Here is a 6,442-nt window from a genome sequence, read left to right on the forward strand (position 1 = left end):
TGTAGTATTTGTCTATGATTAGCTTGTTTTACTTAGCATAATGTCCTCAAGGTTCATCCAGATTGTCACAGAGTACAAAATGTCCTTCTTTTTTAAGGCTATATAGTATTCCATTGTGTGTATGTACCCCATTTTCTTTACCCATTCATCTGTCAGTGAGCATTTAGGTTGTTTCCACATTTTTGCTATCGTGAACATTTTTGCTCTGCTGAACAAGAGAGTATTAATATCTCTTCAAGACCCTGATTTCAATTCTTTAAATAAATACCCAGAAATAAGGTTACTAGGTTGTATGATCGTTCTATTTTTTAATTTTAGTGTTCCATATGGCTGCACCATTTACATTTCCCCCAGCAGTGTGCAAGGATTCCCTTTTCCCCATGGCTTTACCAACACTTGTTGTCTTTTTTTTTAATAGCCATCCTAACAGATGTGAGATGATAATATTGTGGTTTTGATTTCGATTTCCCTGATGATTCGTGATAGTAAGCATTTTTTCACATACCTATTGAGCATTTATATAATCTTCTTTGAAGAAATACCCAAGTTCTTAGCCCATTTTTAATCAGGTATAAGGGGTTTTTTATTGAAGTGTAGGGATATCTTATATATTTCGGAGATTAACCCCTTATCATATACATGGTTTATATATTTTTTTCTCCCATTCCATATGTTGGCATTTTTACTCCATTGATTATTTCTTTGCTGTGCAGAAACTTTTTAGTTTGATGTAGTCCCACTTGTTGATTTATGCTTTTGTTGCCTGTGCTTTTGGTATCATATCTATGTAATCATTGCCAAGACCAACGTATGAAGCTTTTCCCCTGTGTTTTCTTCCAGGAGTTTTACAGTTTGAAGTCTTATATTTAACTCTTAAATCCATTTTGAGTTGATTTTTATATATGATGCACGATAAGGATCTAATTTCATTCTTTGCATGTGGATATCCTCTTTTAATCAAGGTAGTTTTACATGGCCCAACAAAAATATTTCTTTGAGAAAATTTTTAGAAAACACGACACCCCCAAAAAAGTATGATCAAATATTTATTGGGGCACTTGGCTTACTATTTGGCAGAGCATGCAATTCTTGGTGTCTGGGTCTTAAGTTCGAGCCCTATGTTGGGCGTGGAGCCTACTAAAACAAATAAAATAAATAAAATGTCTTTTCTAAATATATATATTAAATATATATATGTATAAATCTATATGTTTGTATATATATTTATCAATTCACAGACCTCTCTTCAAATAAGTACTGGTCCATACAGAAAGCAATACCTTTGCTCTCATCTAAAGAGAGTACATCCCAAACTTGTGAATTCCTTGATCTTGAGAATGCATTCAGTGACTCTAGTGATCCAAGTCTATTCCCCTACTAAAATTTAAAATCACTTGGGGAACTTAGCTGGCTGATTCCAAAGTCAGAAGAGCATGCGACTTTGATCTTGAAGTTGTGAGTTCAAGGCCTACATTAGGTGTAGAGATTACATAAAAATAAGATGTTCAAAAAAATAAAATGAACAACATCACTTAAGGTGATCCCACGATCAACACAAAACCAAACATGAAAACTGAAATTGCCACATTTGGTTATAAGGTAGGCATGCAAACAACTCCGAATATGTTTTTTTTAAGGTTTTCATCAAAAGAAAATATAAATTTTTTAAAACTCTTATAGAGAATATATCTGCAGATCACAGTGGTCTGGGATTCTAGTTTGAGAAATACTGTAGCAGGCCATGCCAGGAAAGAACTAATCTTAAAATACTTCTGACATCCATAAGCGACACTCTTGCAACCTAACGAAAGCCAAAATGTGAAGAATACTTGAAATAGACTTTGTGGGAATGCTTGTAGGTGCCAGCAGTGTTGGGATGGTGATGTTGAGAGCTAAGTGCTGATTTACCGTGGCAATATGAAATCATCCACTCACCAATTTGTTACTCTTTAACATTTACGAAAAAACATTTCACAAAGATATTAATAACTCTATTTGGGCTCTGTCCATTCCAGACTAAAACAAATATGAAAACTATTGGCACATATAAAAACACAGCGCCTAATGGAGCAGGACCTTTCAAGTAAATTTCCCAAGGGTACTATAATGCAGAATGGAACTGAAATCCATGTAGATTTCTTCTCTTGTAAATAAACTTAGTGAAACTGGGTATTACTCCTCCCCCAAATATTGACCTGCATTGTCTTTTTCTCATTGAACTGAATTTTTATAAGTTAGAGAACAAGAAAACCAAAATGAAGTGATATATTAAAGTTAGGTCTTTACCAGTAGAGTTGCAAATATGTATGATGAGATAAGGAGACGATTAACTTGCCCTCCAGAGCATTTTGTAAATAGTGTCTATTAAATCAGCTATTTATGGGGCGCCTGGGTGGCTCAGTCGGTTAAGCATCCGACTTAGGCTCAGGTCATGATCTTATGGTTTGTAGGTTCGAGCCCTTCATCTGGCTCTGTGCCACCAGCTTGGAGCCTGCTTCGGATTCTGTGACTCCCTCTCTCTCTGCCCCTCCCCTGCTCATTCTCCCTCTCTCTGTCTCTCTCAAAAATAAATAAAGATTAAAATATTTTCATAATAATGAAAATAAAAATAAAAATCAACTATTCATTAAAAACACATGTATATTAGAATGGGTTGAAGTATTATACTGCACATGGTCAGAAATAACTACAGAAGTCCCACTCAGAAAAACATTGAGAGAAGGGGCACCTGGGTGGCTCAGTTGGTTAAGTGTCTGATTCTGGATTTCCATTCAGGCCATGATGTCACAGTTTGTGAGTTTGAGTGCAGAGCCTGCTTGGGATTCTGTCTCTCTCCCTCTCTCTCTGCCTCTCCCCTGCTCATGCACTCTCTCTCAAAATAAATAAATAAACTTTAAAAAAAGAGAAATTGAGAGAAGAATTACAGGAATTGTGCCAAGACATCTGAAAATTGAACCCATTCTTGCCTTATTCTTTTCCTCTAGCTACCAGATGAGTAAATGTCAGGAGGAGATTGAAAATTATGAAATGCTCACTTTGAAAGAAACCATTTCCACTAAAGAGTGTAAATTTCTCTTTTCCCTTTGATTTTGGGAACGGGACAGAAATAACTATAGTATTCCGACTTTGAAGAGATGGAGAAACAGATACCCAAATGCTTACATAGGATTATTTGCTTTTCATTGACATGGGACTCAAGGCCTACCTTGGCACCAAAACGTGCAACACCATGAACCAGTTTGTGAACAAGTTCAATGTCCTATTGATCGGCAAGGCATCAGCAGGAGGGTGTGGGGGCTCCTTTTCTGAGAGGGTAGTTGAAGGGACGATGCATGGGTTGGACAGTGGTCCCACAGGGGAGGCATGTCACCCTCCATTTAGAGAAACCTCTGTCAGTAATAAAAGGGGAGCAGCCCCGCAGCATCCATTCCAATGAAAAAAACTTCTACCCCGATGTAACCCAGAATGAGGATCAGTATATTTTACTTGAAGACTGTAAGGCTCTCTTTTCTCCCTTCTCCCTCTATTAATAGTTGTAAGAGTGGAAACAAGCAATTTTACTACTCTCGGCCTCAGTTCCTTTAGAAACAAAATAGGAGTAATGGCATCTGTCTAGAGGCTTAGGACAGGAGCAGATGAGATTTTAAGAATGCTCTCAAGGTATTAAATTTTTATTTATAGACTTCCCTAATGAAGTTGGGGTTACTTGCGCCTGTGTAAACACTCTTCAGAAATGGAACTGTTCCACACCCACGTTATCATTGTAACAGGTAATATAGCTTGATTGTTTCAAATTATTTAGAGATTAATTCATGAAGTTCATACAGAATGCTTGCTGTAACAAACAATAGTCTGGATCTAATAGTAATATCTGGAAGATTTCAGAGTGGTAATATGAACATAAGTTAGAAATAGTATAGACACAGTATTATTGGTTTGCAGTTGCTTGAAAAGACTGAGTGCTTAAGTCTGAAGGTTTCATTTTAGTGTTGTGGTTTGTTTTTCTCTTCTTTCCTTGCGTATATTATAACCCAGAGTCAGTGTAGGATTAATTGACTTTGAATATATTCTGCAATTCATAGAGTGTATTTGGATAGCACATAAGTGAATTGCTGAATAAGTTGCACTTCAAATTGACATTATCAATTTTGTTCTCAAATGTTAGTATCACCATTAAGATATATTTTAAAATGTATCTTTAATCAAAATACACACTAATAGAGGGGAAACAGTGTATTGACAAAGAGTAATAAATCTAGATGAAGGCAGGAAAGGAGACAAGAAAGAAACTAGAATGGGATGGTACACAAAAGAAAGGACAAAAAATATCTGAATTTGAACCCAAATATATCAATATTTACCAAAATTTTTCATTAAAAAGTTCCTTCTTTGGGTACCCCCCACTTATCAATGGACCTTTCATTCTGAGGTACAAGCGAGCTTCTAAACTATTTATGGCACGATTTTTTTTCCTTTTCAGTCTTTAGGTTCATTGCACCTATTTATAGAATATTATTTATTATTCTATTTGCTGACCTTTTCATTCTAGAGATCTTTGGCAATGAGTCCTTTCCAAAACAATAAATCTGTATTGGATTTTATATCTCATTAGTTTTATCGGCAATATCTTAATGGACTTCTTATAACTTTGCTCTGTATCCTTTTTGTAATCTCTTGAATTCCATTTTCCTCAAAATCAAAATGTAATCTACTAACTTGAAGAATATAAAATTGCAGCTTCTCTACAAGTGATTTTGCTGAAACACAGATCTTTGGAGTATTAATTCCATGTCAGTAATAGTATGCTTAAAACTGGGTTTGTATTAGGACACATGAGTGGCTCAGTCTTTTGAGCATCTGACTGTTGATTTCAGCTGAGGTCATTATCCTAAGGTTGTGGGATCAAGCGCCATATCAAGCTCAGCGCTGAGTGTGGAGTCTGCTCAAGATTCTCTCTCTCTCACCCTTCGCCCCTCTCCCCTGCTCGTTCTCTCTCTCTCTCTCTCTCTCCCCTCTCTCAAGAATAAATACATAAATAAGTAAGTAAATAAATAAATAAATAAATAAATATAAAAAGAACTGGATTTCTGTTAAACTGAAAAGCAAAAATCTATCTTCATTCTAATCTTATTTCTTCCATCTGTTTGGAGATTTATGATCATTTGCTTTTTTCCTTTATCCTCATGTCCCTTTGTAAAGCGAAGTTAGTAGGTTGCCCTTTGATACATTTACTTTTAAAAACCTGTTTCAGAGACTTATTCTTTTTTTTTTGTGGTGGAAAAATGTATATTGATATGTAGCCAACTGGACTTCGTTTAGATGATCCCGATTTGGTTAGCAACATCCCAAGCATCGCAATCAGGAGTCAGTAGAACATACACCTCCTTCTCCCCACGGGGCCTAATCAGGGTGTTGACCTTGGCCACATCCATGTCATAAAGCTTCTTCACAGCCTGTTTGATCTGGTGCTTGTTGGCCTTGACATCCACAGTGAACTCAAGTGTGTTGTTGTCATCTAGTTTCTTTACACCTGACTCTGGAGTCAGGGGAATCTGGATGACAGCATGGTGGTCAAGCTTGTTTCGCCTGGGGGCACTCTTTCACGGATATTTGGGCTGCCTTTGGAGATACAGTGTTGTGGGCCATGGGAAGGTAGGTGACACGCAGATCTTTTTTCTGTGACTCTGGGACCCCTTTCAGCATTGCTTTCTTGGCCTTCAAAGCCTCTGCTTTGGCTGTGGCTTTGGGAGGGGCAGGGGCTTCCTTCTTTGCCTTTGGCACTGTCTTCTTGAAAGGACTCAGAGACTAATTCCTATAGTTCCTTTATATTCCTCTCTGTTATATCTTTGAAAATAGCTTTCCATTATATAGACAATAGAATAATATCAAAGATATATGTTTTATTTTCAAAACTAGTTACAAATGGTTCATAGGTGTACATGGTTTTCAAAAATCAAATACTACCAAAAGATACATCCGGAAAAAACAGTTCTGCTTACTGCCATTTTCAACTCTTGAGCCGTTTCTTTTTTTTTTTTTTTCCTTCTGCATTCCTAAATATGTGTATATATTGCCACCTGAAATTTATCAGTGTTTTCATGATTTTTGGATTCTTTGATATGGTCTATCTCACTTTATTCCCCTTCCCCCATCACACCAATGGGGTCATAGTCAGGGCTAACATGGTCACTAGCTATAAATGTTGTTGGGATAAGTAGTGTACTACAAATTTTTTCTTACTCCTAGAACTTCAGTAGAACAGATGTATAGAGATACAGATATAGAGGTAAAAAAATAATAAAAGAAAAGAAAGAGCAAGAAAAATACCATGAATTCAACTTTTTAACAAAAGGCAGAAACTGAGATAACTGTTTTTGCTTTGTTTGTTGTTTAATTTTTAAATACTCTAAGATTCATTTGTCCTTTTGATGGAACACATATT

General features: G+C 36.2%; 1 pseudogene; it reads right to left on the bottom strand.

Annotated features, from left to right (window-relative positions):
- Positions 1-5,315: 5,315 nt before the first annotated feature.
- LOC122473655 lies at positions 5,316-6,005 on the bottom strand (annotated as a pseudogene).
- Between the last annotated feature and the right edge of the window lie 437 nt (positions 6,006-6,442).

Source organism: Prionailurus bengalensis, chromosome B4, assembly GCF_016509475.1.
Source record: "Prionailurus bengalensis isolate Pbe53 chromosome B4, Fcat_Pben_1.1_paternal_pri, whole genome shotgun sequence".
Classification (NCBI taxonomy): domain Eukaryota; kingdom Metazoa; phylum Chordata; class Mammalia; order Carnivora; family Felidae; genus Prionailurus; species Prionailurus bengalensis.